Source organism: Phaseolus vulgaris, chromosome 1 (genome assembly GCF_000499845.2).
Source record: "Phaseolus vulgaris cultivar G19833 chromosome 1, P. vulgaris v2.0, whole genome shotgun sequence".
NCBI classification, from domain to species: domain Eukaryota; kingdom Viridiplantae; phylum Streptophyta; class Magnoliopsida; order Fabales; family Fabaceae; genus Phaseolus; species Phaseolus vulgaris.
The window spans coordinates 20509817-20520255 of record NC_023759.2 but is presented as its reverse complement, the minus strand read 5'-3'; positions in this window follow the sequence as shown (position 1 = coordinate 20520255).

The window sequence follows — 10439 nt, the reverse complement described above, 5'->3', positions numbered from 1 at the left end:
AATGTGGCATGCATCATCCACTTTGTGGCAAGGAATAAAGTGAGCCATCTTTGAAAAACGATCCACTACCACAAAAATGGAGTCCTTTCCCTTTGATGTCTTGGGTAAGCCTAAGATGAAATCCATAGATATATCTACCCAAGGCATTGAAGGGATAGGAAGAGGAGTATATAGACCATGGGGATGCATTTTAGATTTAGCTTTGCGGCAAGCTATGCATTTATCACACAAACTATGAACATGTTTATGCATATGAGGCCAAAAGAAATGTTCATGCAACACATCCAAAGTTTTAGCAACCCCAAAATGTCCCATCAAACCCCCCTCATGAGCTTCTCTAACAAGAGATAATCTAACAGAGCTTTGAGGAACACAAAGACGTTTTCCTTTAAAAAGAAAGCCATCTTGTATAAAAAAATCTTTGTGTCCTCCCTTAAGACACTCTTGATAGATGAGAGAAAAATCAAGGTCATCATGATAAAGTTCCTTAATGTGATCAAAACCAAGATATTGAGAGCTTAAAAGATTTAGCAAAGTGTATCTTCTAGAAAGAGCATCCGCCACAATATTTACTTTGCCTTGCTTGTGTTTGATCACATAAGGAAATTGCTCAATGAATTCCACCCACTTAGCATGCCTCTTGTTAAGTTTGTTTTGACTTTTCAAATATTTAAGAGATTCGTGATCACTATGGATCACAAACTCTTTGGGAAAAAGATAGTGTTGCCAAGTAAACAAAGCCCTAACAATTGCATATAATTCCTTATCATAGGTGGAATAATTGAGATGACTCCCCTTCAATTTCTCACTAAAATAGGCTATGGGGTGGCCCTCTTGAAGGAGAACAACCCCAATACCTATTCTTGAAGCATCACACTCAATCTCAAATGTCTTAGTGAAATTAGGAAGGGCCAAGATGGGAGCATTAGTCAATTTTTCTTTCAAAGTGTTAAAAGCATTTTGTTGTGCTTCTCCCCATTGAAAGACCACATCCTTCTTCACTATGTCATTGAGTGGTGCGGCAATGGTACCAAAGTTTGGGACAAATCTTCTATAGAAAGAAGCAAGTCCATGAAAACTTCGGACCTCATTCAAAGATTTTGGTGTAGGCCAATTTTGAATGGCCATCACCTTTGTTTTGTCCACATGCACCCCTTTGCAACTCACAAACCCTAGGAATTCTATATGATCAAGAGCAAACATACATTTAGCAAGATTAGCATACAAATGTTCCTTCCTAAGGATTTCTAAAACTTGCCTAACATGCAACCTATGGTCATTCAAAGATAAGCTATAAATGAGAATGTCATCAAAGTAAACCACAACAAACTTACCAATGAAAGGTCTAAGAACATGATGCATGAGGCGCATGAAGGTATTTGGTGCATTAGTTAAACCAAAAGGCATAACTAACCACTCATATAAACCAAAGTTGGTCTTAAAAGCCGTCTTCCATTCATCACCCGGTTTGATACGGATTTGATTGTAGCCGCTTTTAAGATCAATCTTTGAAAAGATTTTAGAACCATATAATTCATCCAACAAATCATCTAGTCTAGGTATGGGATGCCTATACTTAATGGTTATGTTATTTATGGCCCTACAATCCGAACACATTCGCCATGTGCCATCCTTTTTTGGCACTAAGATGATAGGCATAGCACAAGGACTCATGCTATCTTGCACCCACCCTTTCTCAATCAAAGCCTCAACTTGTTGGCGAATTTCCTTGGTTTCACTTGGATTGGTCCTATATGCTGGACGGTTTGGTAAAGAAGAGCCCGATATCAAATCAATTTGGTGCTCAATCCCTCTCAAAGGTGGAAGTCCATTTGGAGGATCTTGAAACACATCTTGGAACTCTTCTACCAAATTTTCCAAGCAATGAGGACTATCAACAAGTGATTCTACTCTAAGAGTTCTATGGATGGCTAAAAAAAGAGGGTGATGAGCCACTATTTCCCTTTCAATGTCACGCCTAGACACAAGAAGTGTAGGCTTATAACTCTTATCTTTTTTATCTTTTTCACTCTCCCTCTTTTTCTTCATGATAACTTGGTCCTCATGGACTTCTCTTGGAGAGAGAGATTTTAAAGTAACCTTGTGACCATGGAATTCAAAAGATAGTTTATTGGTAAAGCCATCATGTAAAACTTTTCTATCAAATTGCCAAGGCCTTCCCAAAAGAACATGAGTGGCTTCCATGGGCACAACATCACATAATACCTCATCTTGATATTTTCCAATGGAGAAATGGATGAGGACTTGTTTATTGACAACTATTTCTCCTACCTCACTAAGCCATTGTAATTTGTAGGGCTTTGTATGAGAGATAGTAGGCAATCCAAGCTTGTCTACCACTCTTGTACTAGCCACATTTGCACAACTACCCCCATCCACTATCAAAGAGAAAATGTTGTTTTGAATAAGACATCTTGTATGGAAAATGTTTTCCCTTTGACTTTCATCAAAAGGTTGTGAAACTTGGCCAAGAAGTCTTCTCACAACTAACAAGTCTCCTTCAAGTGGACATTCGCTCTCTTCCTCACTAGATGTATGAGAATGCAATGAATGCTTAGGAGAATCCGAATCATGCTCACTAACTACAATGCCCTCATGCATGTACATACTTCGTTTGGAAGGAAAATTTGCAGCAATATGACCATAACCCATACATTTAAAGCATTTAGTATTAGACGTTCTAGTGGGAGATTTAGGCCTAGAAGTAGATGGCTTAGATTCCTTGGGTTTGAAAGAAGAATCTTTGGAAGGATGTTTAGAAAAAGAAGTTTTGTTTCTCCAAGACTTGGAGTAGTATCCATCATTGGAAGCATTTTTAAAAGAGTTTTTCTTAGCAAGTTGGGCTTCCACCTTCATTGCAAGATGAACTAAAGAGCCCAATGATGAATACTCTTGTAACTCAACAATGTCTTGAATATCCTTCCTAAGACCACTCACAAACCTAGCAACCATGGCTTCTTCACTTTCTTCTAATTCAATTTTAAGCACAAGCGTCTCAAGCTCCTTATAATATTCATCCACATTTAGCGTGCCTTGTTGAAACCGTTGGAGTCTCAACATGAGGTCTTTCCTAAAATGTGGGGGCACAAACCTAGCGCGCATATGATCCTTCAAAGAGTTCCAAGAGTCCACGGGAGGATCCTTGTGATAGATAATGTCCTTTACAATTCCATGCCACCATTTCATGGCATAATCACTAAACTCTAGGGTGGCTAGCTTAAGCTTATGCTCATCTTGGATCTCTTGGATCTCAAAAATTTGTTCACACTTAGCCTCCCAATCTAAATATACATTTGGATCACTAGAGCCATTAAAACAAGGTAGCTTGACCGAAGGAAGCCTAGACTTTGCATCATGATAGAAGCCATTGCCGTAGTGAGTTCTTTCCCCTTGATGATGATGTCTTTGTCCACGGACTTGAGGTGGAGTTCTCCTTCTCCTATGCTCATCTTCACGGCCAAAATCATTTGAAGATGCTCTTGTTGAAGGTCTATGTGCAAGATGCTCATCATGGATTGAAGGAGATGGTCTAGTTTGTTGCACCTCCAACTTTTGCAATTTCTCCTCCAACCGTCTAATTGTTCTTTGAGCTTCATGTAATTCACCAAGGATTGAAGCTTTGGAAGGAGAATTCTGCTTGTAGGATGCATCACTTGAAAATCCAGCCATTTGTAATTAAAAACAGCAAACACACAAAAACAGCAAACAAGTTAAAAATTAGCAAAAACAGTGAGCTTGGCAATGAAACTGCCGAAGTGAAATGAGGCAGAAAAAGAGGTCACTCTCAAAGAAATAATGTTCTTGCACCAATCTGATCTTGAGGCCTTGGAATCCTCAAATGAAAGATGTCAAAGCAAGCACACAAATCTCAAGAGCAACCACCACAAAACCAAAGAACTAATAAAGACAAACAAGAAAAGGTATAAGCAAAGAAAGGTAATTGCAAAAGGAATACTATATGTAAGACAAACTCAAAAATTAAGGAATGAAAGACAAACAAGAAAATAAAGAACTCAATGAAGAAAGAAGGCACACCAAAAGAGTCCTAGAGAAAAGTACTAGAGTAGATTCCAAAAACAAAAACAGAACTACAAGAGAACAATGTTGTATGCAAACTGTGCTATGTTTACAGATTTAACTGGAACGACTGAAAGCGAATTGGAATGTGAAAAATTAACCACAGAAACTTCAATGTCTTAACTCAAAAATGGCACTGGAATCATGTTAAAAAAGTAAGCCAATTGAGAGAAATAAATTTTTCAAAATTGCTGCCGAATTACCGTATTTTTTTTCTGGCAGTTTTGTACACTTTTCGTATTTTATTTATCATTTTTTGTGTACTTGGAATTTTTTTGTATTTCTTTTTGCTCTGCTTTTCTAACACTCTGAGGAATGTAAATCCAAATTTTTACAATTTTTCAGTGAACCAATTAATTGCAGTAAATTGAAAACAGTAGCACGTTTGTAAGAAAACAGAGGAACCTATTTAGGAATGAAAAACAGTATGATGAACTAGCAAAGACATAATGAAAATTGTGTAAAAGGAACTTGTATAGGTCTAGAATACAAGCATGAACTCAAACTAAAACAGAAAATGCACAAAGGATCAATATCAATTCAGAAAATTATATGACACCAAAGCAAGAAACAATCAAAGCAATAAAAGTACTACTAGAAGTAATGACAATTATGGAATAACATGACTAAGACAAAACTTGACATGATTACAAAATTAAAAGACACATCACAAATTTTAACAACAAGTGAAAGGAAGCTTAAGGTAAACTCTAGGAAGGATAATGCCATTCCAAAAGAGCAACCATACTCATAAGAAGAATGAGTGCCATAAACCTTTTCACAAACACTTGGTATAAAAGAAAAACAGCAAGAATACTCAAGTAAAAAAAATCTAAAACAGAAACTTAAATTGCAAGAAAAAAAAATTAAAGAGCTCTTGAAATTAAAGTGCACACAACTCAACAATTAACAAGAATGAACCTAAGATTCATGATACCACATGATGTAATTCCACTAGCCATATAGAGAATGATTCTTGACATTCTTAGGAATCACCTTGAGCTGGACATTATTGAGGCACTTTTCTTAGAGTTGGATCATTGTTCTAAGACAAGAACTCACCAAAAACTAGTACCAAATCCCAAACTCGTTTGAATGTTCCACATATTGTCAAATTGAATCAACAAAGAGAGGTAAAATTAAAACACACCGAACAGAAAAGGATGATAAGCAAACTGAACCGAACAAAGTGAAATTAAAAGGCAAAGAACAGAAAATAGGTGCTGGAAAACAAGAACAGCCGAACCAAAACAACAAGACAACAAGCTTAGAACAAGGAATTAACAAAGAAGAAAGGAAGGAGAGAAGAATTGCTCATGAAGATGGATGAATGATGGATGATCTCGCCACTAGAAGTGTGGATGCTCCTAGATGAGAGTGATGCCGCCACTTGAGGACTCCATGGATCCTTCAAGATAAGACTAGAGAAGAAGGCTCAAAAGCTCTCCAATGCTCACTCCAATTTTGAGTATAGTTTCTTTAGATAAATTCAAATCTGAATTTTACAAAGAGAGCACCTCTATTTATAGCCTAAGGTGCTGAAAATGCAAGCTAAAACAATTCAAATTTCCCTCCTAAAGCAAGCTAAAACCGGCGCCTATTTCAAGTCATGAGGAAGGTGTGACTCCTTCCTTCACTTTGGCACCTCCTATTCTACTTCTACACCTATCTACTAACACACCCCCCCTAAAGCTCCTAACTAAAGCCTAAAAGATGCTATAACAATAGAGGTTTCTAAAGTTTCCCTCTAAGCACCTTCAACTAAAGAAATTACAAAAAGAGAAAATAAATGTCCTCTAGCTCCCAAAGCTTTGAACATGCTTCTTGTAATCCTTTGAGGTGGGCTTTGACCTCCATGGGCGTCCTCCATTTGTGCCTCCACCTCTTCTTGATCTTGCTGATTGGCCTCTATGTTCTCTTGATCTTGATCTCCATCAAAACCGCTCTTGACTAGGTCGTCGAGCTGGTATCCCAGTGCTAAACACGAATCAACGGTGTGACCAAAACTCTGGTGGAACTCGCACCAGGCGTCTGGTTTTGGTCGCAACACCTTGTCGCCCACCTTCTAAGGTGCCTTGAGCCTGGCTGCTATGTTGGGGATGGCGATCAGATCTGCCAACCCCATGACAAACTTATGCTTTGGCGGGCGATTGTACTCCCTGGGGCGCCCTGGGCCCCTTCCCTTGTGTTTCCTTGGATCATAAGGATGGCGAGTCCTTTGATCCCTCTTGGTCGCCGCTGTCTCCAGCACCCTCTGTGGCTGGATCCTGGTCTGGGCACGTGGTCTAGCAGGGGCCACGCTCCCTCTCTTCTCGGCGACTTCACTTTCGTCGGCGATGTGGGCCACCGCAAGTCGCCTAACCTCAGCAAACGTGGCGGGGTGAGCCCTGATCAGCGCCTCACAGAAAGGTCCCGGCAACACGCCCTTTTTGAAGGCGTATACCAGCATCTCCTCGTCTTTCCCAGGCGAGCGGACCATCTGTGCTCCAAAACGATTCAGATAGTCCCTGAGGGACTCTCCCTGGTATTGCCTTATGTCAAACAGGTCGTAAGACACCCTAGGTGGCGCCTTGTTCACAATGTACTGCTCGACGAAAAGCTTCGAAAATTGCTGGAAATTGGTTATGTGACCTGTAGGCAAGCTCACAAACCATTCCAGCGCTGTTCCCCGGAGCGTGCTCACAAACATTTTGCAATACACAGCATCTGAGCCTCCTGACAGCATCATCTGCGTGTGGAACGTGGTGAGATGTGCCTCAGGGTCCTCCACGCCGGTGAAAGTAGCCTTCACAGGTACCACGCTCGCAGGGATAGGCGTGTCTGTGATCGCCTGAGCAAACGGCATAGGGAAAACGCGAGGTGGCGACGACGGTGCGACCTCTTCAGCGACCGGGCGTCCTCTCTGCTCCTGAAGAGCTTGGCGCAACTCCTCAGTCACTTTGCCGAGCTCTTCATTCCTGGCCTGAGAGGCGACTAGGTCCTCATGCATCTTTGCCTGCTCTATGCGCGAGGCCTCCACATTCGCCTGCAGCGCACGCATGATCTCCATCATCTGCGCCATGGTCATGGCGCCTTCAGCAGCAACTGCACAACTGGACTTGAACGGTTGCTTCTCATCTTTCTCATGAAAACTCAGCAAACCAAAGTTCGACGAACAAAACCTCCTTCAGCAACGATCGATCCAGCAATCAACCGGTTAGAAATTCTCAAACTCCCTAAAACCTCCGCAAACGCAACTGCAACAGCACGCCGATAGATTCAGACGTCGAAACCTTCACATAAACTTGCAACTTCACTACAAAACCACCGCTTCTCCAGCAAGCCCCCGATTCCCTAACCAGAAACGCAGTCGAACGGAAAACACACCGAACAATCGATTGAAACCCGCGCGAACAGCAACAAACTCCAAGAAAACCGATCGAAAGCTTGAACGAATGGTGGAAAACCTCACACTACCGATTAAAACCCAAACGAACGGTAGAAACCTCGAATTCACCGAACAAAACTTGAATGAACGGTAGAAAACTTGAAATCGCCGAACAAAAGCTTGAATGAACGGCGGAAAATGGTTGCACCAGCACACAACCACACAGAAACTGCAGAAACTCCAAGAACTCACGTTGTAGATGGGGACAAGTTTTACACGGCCCCACGGTGGGCGCCTGATGATCCTGCCTGTTGACTAGAACGCAAGAGCCTTGCCTCGTCAAAGGTAGCTTCCTCTGGATCGGCTTTGCACCGTGTTAGCTTCCGTCCTTCACCTTGATTCACCTCAAGAACCTGCAAAAGACAGAACGGCACCGCTGCGGCCGATCGCGCTCCGACGCTCAAGTCAGCGACTGAACCACCAAAATACTAAGAGAAAACTAAGAACTTCAGGAACCGTGCAATGTTCCCTCTCAGTGTACTCAAGTTTTCGCAAGCGTAAAAGAAGTATTCTAAAACGCGCGTACCTCAGAAGTTCGTTAGAATCCCTTATATACCTGTGCACTTTCTCTCTCCTGACAGTTACACATCTGGACACGTGGCTCGCATCCAGCTGTACACGTGTCACCATCTGGAGCGTCCTCTGCTTGAGCGTCACTTCTTACTCTTCAGGCTTATTCGACTAAGTTATCCATACAAGGAGTAACTCGGTGTATAGCTGCCTTGGAGCGCGATCTCTTCTGTGTTGCGAGTACGGGTGTCATCATACACACCTTCCCTGTGGTCTCGCCGGCCGCCATCATGATTTGCTTCACTTGCTTCACCGTGCATGTTCGGGTAAGCTGTCCCCTGACCTCAACCTCTGGCCAGCTAGGGAATGACCATCTGACAACTTCATCCTTCGCTTCGAAAGCCTTGAACAAGCTTTCCTGATCTTTCAGCGATGTCCTCCTTTCGGCGATCTCTGATCACTTGGTCGTCTGGGTTCGCATCCGGCGACTACGACACAAACCTGGTGACCGCCGGTTTAGGTATGCTAGAGATCGGGGCACGCCAACTTAACGACTGGCGACTACACGAGCCCCCCGACTTCCTTCCCTTCTACCAGCCAGGTGTCCCGTTCAACACGCCTATATTATAGCTTGCTGCCACGTCATCACTTCCGACTACCTGGGCGGTACACCCCTAATAAACAATTTTCAAATTCTAAGGAACAAACCATAATCCCTGCAACTCACCCATCACTGCAATGCCTCTCAATCACGATCCTTTGGATGGAAACTTCCTATATGTTTTCTCATATAGTAACCCCTCTCATTGGTGCAATTTTTTCTGGTACTTAATTTCTCTTTCAATTATTGTGAGCACAATAATTATAATATTGTCATCATATAATGCCAAAGACATTCATAAATGAATAATCAATAAAAATTCAAACAACACTTACGGATTGATTTCGTGGTTCTGGAACGGAAGTGGTTATGGAACTTGCGACTTCTGGTAATCTGAATTTGAAAACAGAAAGTTTGATGGGATAAAAGTGAAGATGATCGGGAGAAAAAGATGATAGAAAGTTTGATGGGATAAAAGTGAAGATGATCGGGAGAAAAATATGATATAAATTTGAATGAAAAGGAGAAAAAGATAATAGAAAGTTTGATGGGATAAAAGTGGAAAATGAACTGAAAAAAAAAATGCAATTGTAGAATGTTTAAACTCTTTGAGATATAAAATTTAAACAAAATAATAAGATATAAAGATAAAGATAAATTTAAAATAAAATAAGATGGTAGTTAAAAGAGAAACCCTCTTTATATATAGGTATAGAGGTATAGATAATAATCATATTTAAAAAATGTATAAATAACGGCGACCAAATTAATAAAACTGATTTATATTTTTTATATGTAAAGTCAAATTGAAATTTTTTTAAAGAAAAATAATTAAATAATGTTTCTACCTTTTATAATTATCCTTTACTAAAATTTGATATTAAAAATAATATAGTTGAAAATAAAGGGCAAGTAAATTTGAGATATTTTATAAATAATGTCATCTTCTATCTATACCTATAAACGGATTCCTCTTTTGTAACTGTGGTATGTATATATTTATTCTTAGAAAAATATTTTTTTTATTTTTTTTATATTATTCTTTTGTAACTTATTCTGGTATATATATATATATATATATTTATTCTTAGAAAAATATTTTATTTTATTATTTTATAGATTATTTTTTTTCTTTTATCTATATTTATATTTATATCTATATTTATATTTATATCTATATCTATATTTATATCTATACCTATAAATCTATATCTATCTATAATTCTTTTTTAACGGCTTCTGGTATATATATATTTTTTCTTATATCTATATCTATGTTGTCATTTATTTTCCTGATATAATAATGATATCAGCTTCAAAGAGACTTTTGTTTTTTTTTTTTCTTTTCTTTTATCCAAATGGTGATAAACACCCTCCCTCCCTTAACATAGAATCATTGAATTCACACCAATAAATTTGATATATTCAAACACCATAACCAACACTGTCTCCTCAATGAGTTCAGTTTCTTCCCATTTATGAAGTTGAAGCACTGCACTGTTTCACATTCTTTCCCAGTAAACACCCGGACCACAAAAAGTGCTGCCACAGAACCAAAGCATAACAATTTTTCCACAACTTTGAGTATAGACAAAGCTAATAGTTTGCTTCTTGCATCGGTAGTAATCAGATTGAGATATGCTATGAATGGTCGTAAGCTTTACATTCTCTTAAGCCAAAAGATTTAGTAAAATGGAAGAATTAAAAATGAATAAAATTAAACTTAGAAGAAGTAAACGAATCCGTACCAATATCATCAAGGAAAAGAATGATAGACAGAATACAACGTTCATTATCGATTAT